This window comes from Coffea arabica, chromosome 1e (genome assembly GCF_036785885.1).
Source record: "Coffea arabica cultivar ET-39 chromosome 1e, Coffea Arabica ET-39 HiFi, whole genome shotgun sequence".
Classification (NCBI taxonomy): Eukaryota; Viridiplantae; Streptophyta; class Magnoliopsida; order Gentianales; family Rubiaceae; genus Coffea; species Coffea arabica.
The window spans coordinates 3,678,609-3,697,791 of NC_092311.1; the positions used below are offsets into that span (position 1 = coordinate 3,678,609).

General features: G+C 36.0%; 2 pseudogenes; both read left to right on the forward strand.

Annotated features, from left to right (window-relative positions):
* The first annotated feature begins 90 nt into the window (after nt 1–90).
* Nucleotides 91–5,236, forward strand: LOC140015544 (butanoate--CoA ligase AAE1-like; annotated as a pseudogene).
* Nucleotides 5,237–13,152: 7,916 nt separating this feature from the next.
* On the forward strand, nt 13,153–18,928 carry LOC113697876 (butanoate--CoA ligase AAE1-like; annotated as a pseudogene).
* The last annotated feature ends 255 nt before the right edge of the window (nt 18,929–19,183 follow it).

Sequence of the window (19,183 nt, forward strand, 5' to 3'; positions counted from 1 at the left end):
ACATCTGCAGCATATAGCCAACCTTCAATTTGCAGCTGAGTCAACAAAGGCCTCATTCGGTAAATTCACACCCCACGCAAGGAAGGGTCCATTTATTTGTAGCATACTTCAACGATACTGCACAATCCATCGCCCAAGTTTCAACAGGAAAACAACCTCTCTTATCTACTTTCCTGTTGATAGTAGAAGCGCTCTTTTGGATTTTCAGATAAAAGGATAGAATCATCAATGGAGGGTACTGTCAAATGCTCAGCAAATTATGTACCTCTGACGCCCATAAGTTTCTTGGAGCGTTCGGCAATTGTATACAGAGACAGGATTTCAGTAGTGTATGGCGATTTAAAGTTCACTTGGGCAGAAACTCGTGGCAGGTGCGCCAGACTCGCTTCTGCTCTTCACTCCCTCGGAATCTCCCGTCATGATGTTGTAAGTTCCCATTTAATCCTTGAATTTTCTGGGCTTTCTTTGTTATTCACAATTTACCTGCATTTTCTTCTTGTCCAGTTCGTTTTGTTTTCTTTAATTTCTATGCTTCAATTTGTTCTGTAATTAAAAGTCCTTCAATTTGTTCTGTTGTTGGTTAATTATCACGATTGAATCTTTTTTTTTTTGGATTGTAATTTTCTTCTGATTACTTGGTTGTTGGGAGCTAGTTGGAATGTTAAAAATGATTTCTGCCTTTGTTTGGAATGATATCATCTGGGTATTTTTTGTCTCTATCAATCATTGCACGGGTTGTTGAATAGACATGCATTGACATCATTACTATAGATTGATTCCATTTCAATGAGCCCACAAGGGACCAACTGCCCCTTATATATATTTTTTTGGTGGGTCATTTTCATGCCTCAATTCAGTGACTTTGTAGTAGTCGGAGGTTTAATTATGCAATTTATTGCTGTTACCCAACTCTAAATTCTTTCAACCTTTTTCTTTTTTATTTTGTTAAAAAAAAAAAAAGAAAGGTCGCATGGATATGGTGGGGGAAGGGGAATTTGGCACCTAATGGAACCAGATTACTTGAAACCTGTAAAAGACATGCTAACCTATCAAGAAGCTTTTGAGTGTCTGGAGCATTATAGTAAAGATATCACTATGAAATTGCTAACTTATGGAATTGTGCATTTGAGGGTCAATTTTGGTTTCTCAGCAGCCATTTACGACAGAGTTTGTCGAACACTACTTTCCTAGCAAGTACGCTACAAAAATGTTGACCTTTTGTATTTGAATAGGTCTAATCTTGATATCTGAACTTCAGGTGCTTTTTCAAGTTTGAATGTAGCTTCAAGCATCTCTGGTGCTAATATCTGTGTGCTTTAACCATTGGAATGTTTTGGCAAAGTTCTTTGAATCCTGCAGTCTAGCTATGTCTTGCTGTTCAGTTATGGTACAATGATGAGGTTCCTTTCTTGATAAGTATACCAGAAATTCCATCTGCTGGTTAATGATACTTCTGATAGAGGACTTGATGAGCTGGAAGTAATACTTCTGCTGGCTGAAAATATTTCTGCTGGTTTGTGATGAGGCTAAAAGTAAACGTTTTGTTATAGAACATTGAGTGCCTAGAAGATCTTCTAAATCAAGTCTTGTCACATGCTTAAATTTGAAAGTAAGGTTGAGTTTCCTAAGATATAGGTACACTGAATTAGCTAGACCTGAGGGCTTGAGCTTTATGAAAAGCTTGAAACTTTGAATTCAACTTGTCCATGGCCTATTGAATGGACTCCTCCACATTTCTCCCTAAAATATTGTCAAGTTATACACAGAGCACACTAGAACTCGTCAAGTGTAGCTGAAAACATGAACTACCTCAGAACCTTAAAACTTTTCTTTCCTTTCTTAGATTTCCCTGTATTTCATGGATTACAAGTCAAACAGTTTGCGTGCATATGCAACAGAAGACTGTGTTCTCTTGTCTAAACCACCTGATGTGGTGTGTCTAGGGATGGCAACGGGGCGGAGTTGGAGCGGGGGACCCCTCCCCCTCCCCCACCCCTTGCCCCGTTGCCTATTAATTCCCCCCGACCCCCGCCCCATCCCCCGCCTCCCACTCGCCCCGCTTCCACCTGCGGGGTTAATAAAATTGTCGTCGCGGGGTTAATAAAATTTTATTATAGTTAAATTTTAATAAATTATCAAATACTAAAATATCAATACATCATCAAGTTATTATTCATTGTAATTTTACAATTGAAACTCATAAAAACAATCAAACAAAAGTTATTTGAATACAATCCAACATGATGAAATAAATACAACTAAAATAGTCAAGTTTTCACTTTTTGTACAAATACAATCACTAATTCATTATTGTGTTTGTGCTTTTTTTCGAGAAAAAAGTGTTATTCTATTAAGTGTAATTAGAAATTTAGTATAAATGTATTAGTAAATTTAGTATAACTAATTAATAAATTATATTAGTAGACATGTCTAATTATTCATATAACTGATAATATCAATTATATTGCATACATTAATATATATTATATAATATATCTAACTAATAATATCATTATCATAAGTTTATAACTAATTAAATTACATATTATATATATTTATTTATATATATATACTTTTTTTTTGCAGGTGGCGGGGCAGGGGATGGGGCGGGGGCGGGGGGAATTTTTTCCCCTCTCAATATACGTCATGATTCAGCAATGGTGTCGACATTGCTAAAACACTCAGGTGCAAAAGCCATTTTTGTTGATTATCAGTTACTTCATATTGCAGAAGGGGCATTAGGAATTCTACTAAAGACAAGCAGCAAGACGCCTAAATTAGTTGTGATTCCTGACCAAGCTAGCTCATCTTCCAGGGTTAGTGACATGTATTTCAATAATGACAATTTAGAGTACGAATCTTTCTTGGCATCAGGAAGACCAGACTTTGAGGTTATAAGGCCACATGATGAGTGGGATCCTATTGCTTTGAATTACACTTCAGGTACAACATCAAGCCCCAAAGGTGTTGTCTACAGTAGAAGTGGCAATTTGGATTGAGATCCATTTATCCATCCATATAATCCATAATTAAATGGATAATGGATTATCCATTTATAGTATTGGTTTTAAATGGTTGATCAAAGTAAAACCATTAAATTAAATGGATTTATATGGATTATCCACAAAAATCATATATATCCATTTACTTAAAAACCAAATAAAAGAGAGGGAAAGGAAATGACTAAAAAAGGAGCCATCCTAAAATTGCTGTTGGGGTGTGAAAAAGCCGTTCCCGTGAATGGTAACCAACCCTGAAACTGAATGTTGGGGTTTACTGCTGAACTAATTAATTATTCCTTTGTTTCTTCTTCTAAACTCCACAGTACGTGGGATTTCGATTGGCTTTGAAGAGGTCAGGACAAAGGGAACATGGCCTGCTTGGTACACCCATGCACCTGATTACTAGATGTTGAGCTCAAAAGTCATCCGTGGCTTTAGTAGTAGACATTGCAAGTGTTGTGTGAGTACGAATAAAAGCCAGTGTTGGTATTTTTGTAGATACCCTACAAACGGTCTATGCAGGACTTCTATTGTTTGGGCTAGTTTGCAATATATGGCTACTCTGTAATATGTAATATATATATACATATATATATAATAATAATAATAATAATAATTTCAGATAGTTTTTTAGTGAAATGAAGGTTCATTTTGCTTGAATTTACATCCGTGGTATTTTGTGGCTTGAATTTACAAGAAATGGTAATACAAAAAAAAAAGTAACAAAAATATTTAAATGGATTATAAATGGATAATTGGTTTTTATTTAATCCATTTAGATCCATCCATTTAGATCCATTTATTAAATGGATCTAAATGGATTGGATAAATTTCATCCACCATCCATTAAGTCAAAACCAATTATGAACCATTTATCCATATTGCCACCTCTAGTCTACAGTCACAGAGGAGCCTACCTCAATTCTCTGGCAGCTGCTCTTTTAAACGAAATGCCATCCATGCCTGTTTATTTGTGTACTGTTCTGATGTTCCATTGCAATGGCTGGTGCCTTACTTGGGCCGTTGCAGCACAGGGCGGCACAAATGTTTGTCTAAGAAATGTAACTGCAAAAGGGATTTTTGAGTGCATAGCTAAGCACCAAGTGAGCCACATGGGTGGTGCACCTACAGTATTAAATATGATAATTAATGCACCGTCTGTTGATCGGAGACTGCTTCTAGGAAAAGTGATAGTGATGACAGGCGCTGCCCCCCTCCTCCTCATGTACTTTTTAAGATGGAGGAGCTGGGATTCAATGTTACTCATTCCTATGGCTTGACCGAAACATAGGATCCTGGAACAGTTTGCACTTGGAAACCTGAGTGGAATTCACTACCACCTGATGCAAAGGCCAAGGTCAAGGCTCGTCAAGGGTTGCACCACCTTGGCATGGAAGAACTCGATATCAAAGATCCAGAAACAATGCAAAGCGTACCACCGGACACAAAAACAAGGGGTGAGGTGATGTTCAGAGGCAACACCATCATGAATGGATACTTTAAGGATAGTAAAGCAACAGCTGATGCTTTTAAAGGTGGATGGTTTCGAAGTGGGGACGTGGGGGTGAGACACCCTGATGGATACATAGAATTAAAAGATCGATCCAAAGACATTATCATCTCAGGAGGGGAGAATATTAGCTCGATTGAGGTGGAATCAGTGATTTATAGCCATCCCGCAGTTCTGGAAGCTGCAGTTGTTGGAAGACCAGATGATTATTGGGGTGAAACACCTTGTGCATTTGTCAAATTGAAGGATGATTGTAATGCAAATGCAGATGAAATTATCAAGTATTGCCGTGATCATTTGCCACATTATATGGCTCCACGAACTGTTGTTTTTGAGGAATTGCCAAAAACTTCAACAGGAAAAATACAAAAATTTGTTCTCCGCCAGAAAGCCAAAGACATGGGAAGTCTTTCAAGGACCAGCAGATTATAGCATTTCCGTCATCTGCAAACTAACAATGTAAACTTCCACCACCTGGTTCTGTTTTTAATTAAGACTGTTGTCACATCACAATTGATCCCTCACCAAGAACTTGATCCTGTTGGCTTTTTGGAGTGAAGGTGGAATATTGAGGATTTGATCCGGTACAAGGAAGTGAAAGGCATTTAATATCTTCTTAATCTATTCCAAGGCGAGATTATAATGAGTTAAATGTCAAGACTTGAGTTGTATTTGATCAACCATATAATGTGCTTTAGTTTAATATGAGATCAGCATTCCATCATAGGAGAAATGTACGACTGTATTAAGGCAAACTTGTCTAACATAGTTTTGATGCAAGCTTGGGGCATATTAAAGGATTAAATTCGTCAATCAGTCTGAATGAGCAAATCTTGTTTATTCTTTGACAACATCTACTACGAAGACTTCAACTAAAAAGTGTTAGTGTTAAAATGAAGTTGTCTCAGGTAATTTAAGATTGGAGACTTGCTGCAGCAGCTTTGCCAATGATTTGCTAGTCAGTAAATCAAGAATCGAGGAGACAATGGTCCAATCACGTCTCAAAGGACTTCAGCTTGTTTGAATTACAAATGACCTAAAACATATAGGAGATTCTTTCAGTTTTACAAGTAGTTATTGAACAAACGTGCAGCGCTCTTCACATTTTCCAGCTAGTTTAGTCGCATATCATGACCATGGTTCGCCGTCGCGGGTCGCGGTCACGTCGCGGTCTCGATTGTTCCACATCCGTCGCGGCATATCGGTTAAATATCGGGTGATACGCACATTATAGTGTATAAAATTTTTTTCAAAATCTGAAAAATTGACTAAAAATAGAAAATACCATTAAAAACACAATTATCAAATTAAATTTACTAAATACCTACATTATCATATATAGTTACTGATTATTAAATAAAATAATACTGTCATTACCATAAGGGCCTATAGCATTAGTAATAAATGATTTTAGAATCAAATGTACATTCTAATTCTATTTTATATGAGATAAATAATTATATATAAGAATAAAATTATCATATCTTACATAATACAATACAAATCTCTATACACAAAGAAAATAACGGTATTTATTTAATACAATAAAAAAAATATTTATCAAATAATATTATGAAATGCAAAGATATAAAGAAACAAGCATTTTCACTTAATTACTTGGGCCAAACTTGAACTTCAGGTGCTTCCAATTTTTCCTTCTATATTTTTCCCTGATCCGGTACAAAAGCCCCAGCTTCTCTTAGCATAATAAAGCATGATACGTTAATTGCATGTTACTTCGAAGACAAAACATGCTACAACAGCTTTTTTGCACTATCCAATTGTCCTTTTTTCAAATCTTTCCAGCTTTTCTACAAAGCAGGGACCCATAAATGAGAAAGGACAAGAGAGAAAAGACATCCCAAGGAGTAGCAACAGATGATGCAGAATCCAACTCAGCAACGCTGTCTTCCACTTCTTCAGCAGCCAAGGAGAGCATACGATCATTGCAACTAGTGTTGTTCCTCTCAGATTTGGCCGTCCCTTTCTTCATTTTTTTTCCAATTTCCCTTTCGCCCTTTTTCTCCTCCTTCACGGCCAGATTGAAGACCCCTTCGCCCGGTACAGATGACGAAGAAATTGAAGATCCCTTCAGCTCCAGATGTGATATTCAGCAGTCAACTTCATTCTTTTTTTCACTTTCCCTTTCCCTCTGTTGTCTCCTTCCCTCTCTGCCGTCACCCTCTGTTTTTCTCCTCTCCTTCCTTCATAGCCGGACGATGAAGAAATTGAAGAACCCCTTCAGCTCGCTTCTCCAAATAATCACTCTAGATACTGCTGTGACCCTCGTTCTTTCTTTTCTCTTTTCTTTCTCTGTTTTTGCCTCTCTATTTCATTCTGAACCTCCCGTTTCTCCAATTCTTTCTTACGCTCAATCAGCTTTTGTTTCCATGCCTCTGGCTGCATGCTCTGAAGATACCTTTTCAACTGATTAGCATGGTGTCCTGCATCTTTCGTATCTCTGATTCATGTGAACGGAAGAAAGTGAGGGAAAATCAATGCAGATATTGTCACTAGTGAAAAGGGTGAAAGCGAAATAACACTGCATCAAATCATTAACAACTAAAGATATCATTCTCTGGATGTGAGGAATGAGTACACACTTTCATTATGGAATCGACCCATCTCATATGTTAAATTGTTAAACAAAATGTGTGATAGATTCTAAGTTAATCGTTCGTGCTTGGAAACAATTTGAATATGAATTTGGCATTCAACTTTTAAATCGTGTTTTCCAAAATATTGGAAAATGATTCATCTATTACAATCGTTCCTAAATTGCCAAGACATATATATGAGCTGCAACCAATTTAGAATTTGTTGGGATAAGCAATAGTATTTCATTGATCTTGCAAACTATTTCGGCAAGAGGTGTCTTAACATAGTTTCAAAAATCTTACTATCAAAGTTGCCAATTTGATGTATCATGGAGCTTCGTTAATGTAATTCTTATAATCAACTTTGTTGTCCATCCAACTATAGAATAGGGTTACGAATACAATGTTAAACTTGAACTTCTAAGATGAACATTAACAAATGAAACATAGAAGGAAAACATATTCTATTGGATATCAAAATTCTAGATGGTTTGACTCTTATATTAACCTAGTCCTTTTCAATTAATTTAATTGATAAAACAAGCCAAAGTATACATAGTGGGTGGTTTGACATACCAAATTAGCTTTTGGGGAATTTTGCCTGAACACCAATTATCTTAGATTTCAGCTTAATTAAATTATGTTTGAAAAATTTGCCAAATTGGTCCGTAACAATTACAAAAAAAAAATTTTTTAGTCCCTAACATTTAAAATCAACCATAATAGTCCCTGATGTATAAATTATGAGCCATTTTGGTTCTAATGCTCATATTTATTCATTTCTCCAATTGAAAATATCACGCCTCTCTCACATGGGCATATTTTCAAGAGCAAAATCGAAAAACACCTTTCATTTCTAGTTGAGTTTTCCATCTTTCCTTCATATTTTCCCATTTAAACCCTCATTGCCTCACATCAAAACCAAAATTGAAGAGGAAAAACATAGTTGCAACAGGATGGCTAGGCAATGGAGGAAGAATAGCAAGAAAATGCAAAGAAGAAGCTGACCTATTGAAGAGTACAATGGATCCAAACAAGAAGTGATGTTTTTGTGGAAAAGAACCCATCATTGTAACTTCTTGGAAACCTGCAAATTCGGGGACAAGATTCTATGGCTGCCCAAATTATGGAGTAAGCTTTCTAAACATTTCAAGTAGGTTTGGATTTGGGGTGTGGGGTTAAACTTTGGTCTTGATATATGATCTTCTTCATGCATTTTAGGTCACTCGTGCATTTCATGATTTTTCTAGCCAAAGCTTCAATCGTTCCTCAATCACATGCCTACATCTTTCTTGTTGTTGTCATCATCACAATAATTCTTCAGGTTATGCTTGTTAATTAGGGGATGCAGGGAATTAGGGTTACTTGTGGCTATAATTTGAGGGGAAAATGTGAAAAAGGGGGTGGTGGTCCCATGCACTTTTGCTTTAGGAGGGAAAAGAAGTGTGTTTTTCGGTTTTATCCTTGAAAATATGGCCACGTGAGAGAGACGTGGTATTTTCAGTCGGAGAAATAAGCAAATACAAGCATTAGGACCAAAATGGCTTATAATTTATATGTGAGGGACTATTATGGTTGATTTTAAATGTTACGGACTAAAAAAGTTTTTTTTTTTTTTTGTAAATGTTAGGGACCAATTTGGCAAATTTTTCATTATGCTTTAATTGTTGATAATAAAATGGATATATATATATTTGGTTGCAATGGATATATATGATTTATTTCCGTAATACTGGGAAAAAAAACTTTCTCGTTAACGTTAATCTTCCATATTTGGTCAAATCTTTATTTTTTTAATGTTAATTTTTTATCTTCTTTAATTAATTGCCCTTAGAACCATTATTGTGAATTGAAAGACACTAAATGCATCCATATTTGTTAAAAATTTTCTGGTAGTTTTATATGAATTTATAGATATAACATTTTGTGAACCTTTGTTCTTGCTTTTAAAATAACGATTTTAAGAACAATTAATGAAAGAAGATGAAAAATTAAATAAAAATAGAAAATTGCAAATATGCAAATGCTAAATTTTAAAAAATTTTCACAAATAAATTTTAACGCATAAAAAATATAATATTTTATAATATTATAATCACGTACAAAACACATGACTCATTACCAGTAAGCTAAAAATCATTGCCATTTTCACCCATTACAAAAATTAGAGATATACTTTGTTAGAGCTTAGGGCCATTTTGTCTTACCAAATGGGGACATGAAAGCAACAACACCAAACAAACAATCAAATGCTGTTGATGATAAAAAGTAATTGATTGACATATATTTAATTCAACTTTGACCCATATTAATAAACATCCACTAAAACATCATAAAATTGTTCACACCTAGACCAATAGTTATGAACGTTATGGCGCTGTCACTTAAAGAGTGGGTATCATCAAATTCGCATAAGAGAGGGAGATGAGTGGAAAATTGCTTTCAAAATTAAGCATGGATTGTATGAGTGATTAGTGATACCCTTTAACTTAACTAATACACCGAATACATTCATGAGATTAAGGAACCAAGTTTTATGCCAGTTTTTTGGTAAATTTATTGTAGTGTACTTTGATGATATTTTGGCCTATAGCAACAATCTTGATGAACATGTTCAATATTTACAAGCTGTTCTGGACGTACTTAGGAAGGAAAGGCTTTATGCTAATTTTAAAAAGTGTACTTTTTGCACTAATCAAATTGTCTTCCTATGATATATTGTGAAGTCGCAAGGTATACATGTTGATCAAGACAAGATGAAAGCAATAGAGACTTGGTTGACACCTACAAACATTAGTGAAATTAGAAACTTCCATGGTTTGCCTAGTTTCTATCGACGCCTTGCTAAGGATTTTAGCACAATTGTTGCACCGCTTACTTCTATCATCAAGAAGAATGTGCCATTCCATTGGGGAGAAGAACAAGTTAAGTCCTTCCAATTGCTTAAATACAAACTCACACATGCACTCGTATTTCATTTACCTAATTTTAACAAAACTTTTGAAGTTAAATGTGATGTTTCTGGTATAAGTATTGGAGTTATTCTACTCCAAGAAAGTCGCCCTGTTTCATACTTTAGCGAAAAATGGAGTTCCATTAAACTATTCAAGTTATGACAAAGAGTTCTTGGCATTGGTTCAAACTCTTCAAATGTGGCAACATTATTTGCTACCAAAGGAGTTTGTCTTGCACACTGATTACGAGTCGTTTAAGCACATTAAGTTTCAAACTAAATTGAGCAAGCGACATGCAAAATGAATTGCTTTCATAGATAGCTTTCTATTCGTGATTAAGTATAAGGTTGGTAAGAGTAACATTGTTGCTAATGCATTTTTTATAAAGTACACTCTTATCACTACACTTGATTGTAAGTTTCTTGGTTTTGAACTCCTTAAGGAATGTTACGCTAATGATCCAGATTTTGGAGAAAATTTTGAATCTCTATTACGGCAGTCCCGTAAGTACTACTATATTTCACAGGATTACTAGTTCTTCAAAGACAAGTTGTGCATGCCCAATTGCTCAATTCGAAGTCGTCTAACCCGTGAGACTCATAGTGGAGATTTAATGGGTCATTTTGGAGTTGCTAAAAGTTTGGTCATTCTACAAGAGCACATCTATTGGTTTAAAATGAAACACAATGTTGAAAAGGTAGTTCAAAAGTGTGTTACTTGTCATCATGTAAAATCAAAGATAAACCCTTATGGTCTATACACTCCATTGCCAATTCCTAACTTACCATGGGTTGATTTTTCTATGAATTTTGTGCTTGATCTGCCTAGAACTAGATATAGTCATGATTCTGTGTATGTTGTAGTTGATAGATTTTCTAAGATGGTATATTTCATTCCATGTCTTAAAATTGATAATGCAAAGCATATGGCTGAGTTATTCTTTAGAGAAATTGTTTGCTTACATGGTATGCCACGCATTAGTGTTTGATAGAGATGTTAAGTTCTTAAGTTACTTCTAGAAAATTCTATGGAGTAAATTTGGAACTAAACTTCTATTTTCTACTTCTAGTCATCTACAAACTGATGGGTAAACTGAGGTAGTTAATAGGACTCTTTCTACTCTATTACATGTAATCATTAAAAAAAATTTGAAAACATGGAAAGATTGTCTCCCACATATTGAGTTTGCATATAATCGCACGATTCACAGCACTACACAATGTTCACCTTTCGAAGTTGTATGTGGTTTTAATCCTCTTACTCCACTAAATTTATCTCCTTTGCCTATGTCTGAAAGAGTTAATTTAGATGGAAAGAAAAGAGCTGAATTTGTGCGAGACCTTCATACTAAGGTTCAAGCAAACATTAAAAAAAACCTACACTCCAATTTATGCAACAAGCTAATAAAGGACGCCGTATGATAATTTTTGAGTCTAGTGATTAGGTGTGATTCACATGAGGAAAGAAAGGTATCTAGTTTATAGGCGTAACAAGCTTTTGTCAAGGGGAGATGGACCATTTCAAGTTGTAGAGCGGATCAATGATAATGCATATAAACTTGACCTGCCAGGTGAGTATGGTGCATGTTACATTTAATGTCACTGACTTGAGTCCAAATCTTGCAGATGATGAGTTTGATTTGAAAAAAATTTGCCTTCAAAAGGAGGGGAATGATGATGGATCCATGGCTGATCGTGCTCCTCAAGGGTGGGATGTTCCAAGTTCAAGTAGTGACATTCAACTTATCCCAAGAGGTCTAATAACAAGAGCGCATGCTAAGAAACTTAGATCGTGAAATACAAACTCAAGTGGGTGATACAAGTAACTTTCAAGGTCTTGAGTATGATGAATCAACACTTTATACGCTCATTCAAGTTGTTGATGCAAGTCAAAGTGATGAACATGCAATTGGGTGCAAGGAGGAGGAATAATCCGAGCTTGTTTTATGGTTAATTCTTCATGTCGTTTGATTTATTTAATTTCCAACGTTGTTAGTTGTTAATTAGTGTTAGTTGGTAGTTGAGTTGAGTCATAAGTTGAAGGATAAACAGCCTAAGTCATGTTGGCCAATGATAAAGCCGATTAGGGTTTTAGGAAAGTAGTAAGTCGTTTTCAAATTTGAGTAGGTTTCTTAAGTCTTCTAAAAGGCTATAAATATAGCCTTTAGACATGTTATTTGGAGCTTAATAAGAACAAAATTTTCAGCCAAAAAATCTTATGTTTTTGCAACTCTCTTGTCCAAGAGATCTTCACTGAATACTTGAGAATTCTTCTTGAGTATTCACAACTTATCAACCAATAAACTACAGTTGGTTATGGCATCATCTACCAAACACCTTGGTTCACTAAATCATTAGTTTGTGGGTTGAGAATTCATTTTAGCTCGTAAACTCGGGGTTTAGAAGGGTCAAGAGTTCTTCCGCACATCAACTTGATTTCTTTGTCTAGATCCAGGATCTTGTCGAATACGAGTTCAAACCTTACTAGATGAGTTCATATCAGCCTAACAAATTATTATCAGAAGGCTATTTAGATTTTAGAGGTATATGATGAGGTTCTAGCATGCATCAAATTTTAATAAAACTAAACACCCTATTTTCTACAAGTATATAGATCATTTGTCAAGTATAGGGATATTAAATGTCAACCCCATGAAAAAGATTGTCAATTATTGGCGGTTTTCAAATTCCTTTATTATTTAGTGCAAGAAATTAAATCTACACTATAAATATGAAATAAAATTAATATAAAAAACAATAGAAAGCTCTTAGAGCTGTGGAATTCCTAACTATTCTTGCAAGTGAAATTACCGATTAATTGAATATTATTATCTTAGTTAGTTATGGTGTAATTTTCTAATGTAAGTGAAACCAACTCTCGTAGTGAATCAACTATACTTGTACCTAAGCCATACCTACTTTTATGGTTATGAAATTAACTACAAGTTTATTTCTTCTATGAAATTACATGAAACAAATTACTAAAACCACAAAAATGCTCCTCTACTTTCGTGAGTAAACACTTTAGATTTAGCACTTCTTGAACTTGTGCTAACCCTCAATTTTCATTGAAGAAACAATACTGATACTTCACCTTCCGACGAAGATTTTCACAGTTGAGCTCGTCCAGCACATTGTCAGCTTTGAAAACCTCTTCTTCCAGCTGCTTGAGCCAAATTTTCACGTCTGAGCTATGCATTTGCTCGTCGGCACCAGCCAAGAAGCCTCGAATCATTTCAGCAGATTTGTTGAGTCTCTCCAGCTCCGTTGGGAATTCACGAACCAGATTAACATGATCAGCGGCAAGGGAAACAACCGACTGCAATGCAACCTGAATAGTAGCACTAACAGCAGTATCAGCCATTTTTTCTCGCTTGGGATTGGAATTAGGATGAAAGTGTTCTGCAATGGTGATGGGGGGATGCTTTCTGCGATGAGACAAGGAAGGATATGGTTCAACTTTGGCAACTAAGGGCAGCAAGGAGGCTAAAACTTGCGGGAATGAAATTTTTCCACACAACTTTTTGCGCTTCCAAATTTTTCCACTTTTTGCAAAGCTACACTCTAAAGAGGAGACTTCCTGGAAGTTGCCAACAATTCGTAGCCACACCTTGTTGCCGACAAGTTGTCACATCTGCAGCATATAGCCAACCTTCAATTTGCAGCTGAGTCAACAAAGGCCTCATTCGGTAAATTCACACCCCACGCAAGGAAGGGTCCATTTATTTGTAGCATACTTCAACGATACTGCACAATCCATCGCCCAAGTTTCAACAGGAAAACAACCTCTCTTATCTACTTTCCTGTTGATAGTAGAAGCGCTCTTTTGGATTTTCAGATAAAAGGATAGAATCATCAATGGAGGGTACTGTCAAATGCTCAGCAAATTATGTACCTCTGACGCCCATAAGTTTCTTGGAGCGTTCGGCAATTGTATACAGAGACAGGATTTCAGTAGTGTATGGCGATTTAAAGTTCACTTGGGCAGAAACTCGTGGCAGGTGCGCCAGACTCGCTTCTGCTCTTCACTCCCTCGGAATCTCCCGTCATGATGTTGTAAGTTCCCATTTAATCCTTGAATTTTCTGGGCTTTCTTTGTTATTCACAATTTACCTGCATTTTCTTCTTGTCCAGTTCGTTTTGTTTTCTTTAATTTCTATGCTTCAATTTGTTCTGTAATTAAAAGTCCTTCAATTTGTTCTGTTGTTGGTTAATTATCACGATTGAATCTTTTTTTTTTTGGATTGTAATTTTCTTCTGATTACTTGGTTGTTGGGAGCTAGTTGGAATGTTAAAAATGATTTCTGCCTTTGTTTGGAATGATATCATCTGGGTATTTTTTGTCTCTATCAATCATTGCACGGGTTGTTGAATAGACATGCATTGACATCATTACTATAGATTGATTCCATTTCAATGAGCCCACAAGGGACCAACTGCCCCTTATATATATTTTTTTGGTGGGTCATTTTCATGCCTCAATTCAGTGACTTTGTAGTAGTCGGAGGTTTAATTATGCAATTTATTGCTGTTACCCAACTCTAAATTCTTTCAACCTTTTTCTTTTTTATTTTGTTAAAAAAAAAAAAAGAAAGGTCGCATGGATATGGTGGGGGAAGGGGAATTTGGCACCTAATGGAACCAGATTACTTGAAACCTGTAAAAGACATGCTAACCTATCAAGAAGCTTTTGAGTGTCTGGAGCATTATAGTAAAGATATCACTATGAAATTGCTAACTTATGGAATTGTGCATTTGAGGGTCAATTTTGGTTTCTCAGCAGCCATTTACGACAGAGTTTGTCGAACACTACTTTCCTAGCAAGTACGCTACAAAAATGTTGACCTTTTGTATTTGAATAGGTCTAATCTTGATATCTGAACTTCAGGTGCTTTTTCAAGTTTGAATGTAGCTTCAAGCATCTCTGGTGCTAATATCTGTGTGCTTTAACCATTGGAATGTTTTGGCAAAGTTCTTTGAATCCTGCAGTCTAGCTATGTCTTGCTGTTCAGTTATGGTACAATGATGAGGTTCCTTTCTTGATAAGTATACCAGAAATTCCATCTGCTGGTTAATGATACTTCTGATAGAGGACTTGATGAGCTGGAAGTAATACTTCTGCTGGCTGAAAATATTTCTGCTGGTTTGTGATGAGGCTAAAAGTAAACGTTTTGTTATAGAACATTGAGTGCCTAGAAGATCTTCTAAATCAAGTCTTGTCACATGCTTAAATTTGAAAGTAAGGTTGAGTTTCCTAAGATATAGGTACACTGAATTAGCTAGACCTGAGGGCTTGAGCTTTATGAAAAGCTTGAAACTTTGAATTCAACTTGTCCATGGCCTATTGAATGGACTCCTCCACATTTCTCCCTAAAATATTGTCAAGTTATACACAGAGCACACTAGAACTCGTCAAGTGTAGCTGAAAACATGAACTACCTCAGAACCTTAAAACTTTTCTTTCCTTTCTTAGATTTCCCTGTATTTCATGGATTACAAGTCAAACAGTTTGCGTGCATATGCAACAGAAGACTGTGTTCTCTTGTCTAAACCACCTGATGTGGTGTGTCTAGGGATGGCAACGGGGCGGAGTTGGAGCGGGGGACCCCTCCCCCTCCCCCACCCCTTGCCCCGTTGCCTATTAATTCCCCCCGACCCCCGCCCCATCCCCCGCCTCCCACTCGCCCCGCTTCCACCTGCGGGGTTAATAAAATTGTCGTCGCGGGGTTAATAAAATTTTATTATAGTTAAATTTTAATAAATTATCAAATACTAAAATATCAATACATCATCAAGTTATTATTCATTGTAATTTTACAATTGAAACTCATAAAAACAATCAAACAAAAGTTATTTGAATACAATCCAACATGATGAAATAAATACAACTAAAATAGTCAAGTTTTCACTTTTTGTACAAATACAATCACTAATTCATTATTGTGTTTGTGCTTTTTTTCGAGAAAAAAGTGTTATTCTATTAAGTGTAATTAGAAATTTAGTATAAATGTATTAGTAAATTTAGTATAACTAATTAATAAATTATATTAGTAGACATGTCTAATTATTCATATAACTGATAATATCAATTATATTGCATACATTAATATATATTATATAATATATCTAACTAATAATATCATTATCATAAGTTTATAACTAATTAAATTACATATTATATATATTTATTTATATATATATACTTTTTTTTTGCAGGTGGCGGGGCAGGGGATGGGGCGGGGGCGGGGGGAATTTTTTCCCCTCTCAATATACGTCATGATTCAGCAATGGTGTCGACATTGCTAAAACACTCAGGTGCAAAAGCCATTTTTGTTGATTATCAGTTACTTCATATTGCAGAAGGGGCATTAGGAATTCTACTAAAGACAAGCAGCAAGACGCCTAAATTAGTTGTGATTCCTGACCAAGCTAGCTCATCTTCCAGGGTTAGTGACATGTATTTCAATAATGACAATTTAGAGTACGAATCTTTCTTGGCATCAGGAAGACCAGACTTTGAGGTTATAAGGCCACATGATGAGTGGGATCCTATTGCTTTGAATTACACTTCAGGTACAACATCAAGCCCCAAAGGTGTTGTCTACAGTAGAAGTGGCAATTTGGATTGAGATCCATTTATCCATCCATATAATCCATAATTAAATGGATAATGGATTATCCATTTATAGTATTGGTTTTAAATGGTTGATCAAAGTAAAACCATTAAATTAAATGGATTTATATGGATTATCCACAAAAATCATATATATCCATTTACTTAAAAACCAAATAAAAGAGAGGGAAAGGAAATGACTAAAAAAGGAGCCATCCTAAAATTGCTGTTGGGGTGTGAAAAAGCCGTTCCCGTGAATGGTAACCAACCCTGAAACTGAATGTTGGGGTTTACTGCTGAACTAATTAATTATTCCTTTGTTTCTTCTTCTAAACTCCACAGTACGTGGGATTTCGATTGGCTTTGAAGAGGTCAGGACAAAGGGAACATGGCCTGCTTGGTACACCCATGCACCTGATTACTAGATGTTGAGCTCAAAAGTCATCCGTGGCTTTAGTAGTAGACATTGCAAGTGTTGTGTGAGTACGAATAAAAGCCAGTGTTGGTATTTTTGTAGATACCCTACAAACGGTCTATGCAGGACTTCTATTGTTTGGGCTAGTTTGCAATATATGGCTACTCTGTAATATGTAATATATATATACATATATATATAATAATAATAATAATAATAATTTCAGATAGTTTTTTAGTGAAATGAAGGTTCATTTTGCTTGAATTTACATCCGTGGTATTTTGTGGCTTGAATTTACAAGAAATGGTAATACAAAAAAAAAAGTAACAAAAATATTTAAATGGATTATAAATGGATAATTGGTTTTTATTTAATCCATTTAGATCCATCCATTTAGATCCATTTATTAAATGGATCTAAATGGATTGGATAAATTTCATCCACCATCCATTAAGTCAAAACCAATTATGAACCATTTATCCATATTGCCACCTCTAGTCTACAGTCACAGAGGAGCCTACCTCAATTCTCTGGCAGCTGCTCTTTTAAACGAAATGCCATCCATGCCTGTTTATTTGTGTACTGTTCTGATGTTCCATTGCAATGGCTGGTGCCTTACTTGGGCCGTTGCAGCACAGGGCGGCACAAATGTTTGTCTAAGAAATGTAACTGCAAAAGGGATTTTTGAGTGCATAGCTAAGCACCAAGTGAGCCACATGGGTGGTGCACCTACAGTATTAAATATGATAATTAATGCACCGTCTGTTGATCGGAGACTGCTTCTAGGAAAAGTGATAGTGATGACAGGCGCTGCCCCCCTCCTCCTCATGTACTTTTTAAGATGGAGGAGCTGGGATTCAATGTTACTCATTCCTATGGCTTGACCGAAACATAGGATCCTGGAACAGTTTGCACTTGGAAACCTGAGTGGAATTCACTACCACCTGATGCAAAGGCCAAGGTCAAGGCTCGTCAAGGGTTGCACCACCTTGGCATGGAAGAACTCGATATCAAAGATCCAGAAACAATGCAAAGCGTACCACCGGACACAAAAACAAGGGGTGAGGTGATGTTCAGAGGCAACACCATCATGAATGGATACTTTAAGGATAGTAAAGCAACAGCTGATGCTTTTAAAGGTGGATGGTTTCGAAGTGGGGACGTGGGGGTGAGACACCCTGATGGATACATAGAATTAAAAGATCGATCCAAAGACATTATCATCTCAGGAGGGGAGAATATTAGCTCGATTGAGGTGGAATCAGTGATTTATAGCCATCCCGCAGTTCTGGAAGCTGCAGTTGTTGGAAGACCAGATGATTATTGGGGTGAAACACCTTGTGCATTTGTCAAATTGAAGGATGATTGTAATGCAAATGCAGATGAAATTATCAAGTATTGCCGTGATCATTTGCCACATTATATGGCTCCACGAACTGTTGTTTTTGAGGAATTGCCAAAAACTTCAACAGGAAAAATACAAAAATTTGTTCTCCGCCAGAAAGCCAAAGACATGGGAAGTCTTTCAAGGACCAGCAGATTATAGCATTTCCGTCATCTGCAAACTAACAATGTAAACTTCCACCACCTGGTTCTGTTTTTAATTAAGACTGTTGTCACATCACAATTGATCCCTCACCAAGAACTTGATCCTGTTGGCTTTTTGGAGTGAAGGTGGAATATTGAGGATTTGATCCGGTACAAGGAAGTGAAAGGCATTTAATATCTTCTTAATCTATTCCAAGGCGAGATTATAATGAGTTAAATGTCAAGACTTGAGTTGTATTTGATCAACCATATAATGTGCTTTAGTTTAATATGAGATCAGCATTCCATCATAGGAGAAATGTACGACTGTATTAAGGCAAACTTGTCTAACATAGTTTTGATGCAAGCTTGGGGCATATTAAAGGATTAAATTCGTCAATCAGTCTGAATGAGCAAATCTTGTTTATTCTTTGACAACATCTACTACGAAGACTTCAACTAAAAAGTGTTAGTGTTAAAATGAAGTTGTCTCAGGTAATTTAAGATTGGAGACTTGCTGCAGCAGCTTTGCCAATGATTTGCTAGTCAGTAAATCAAGAATCGAG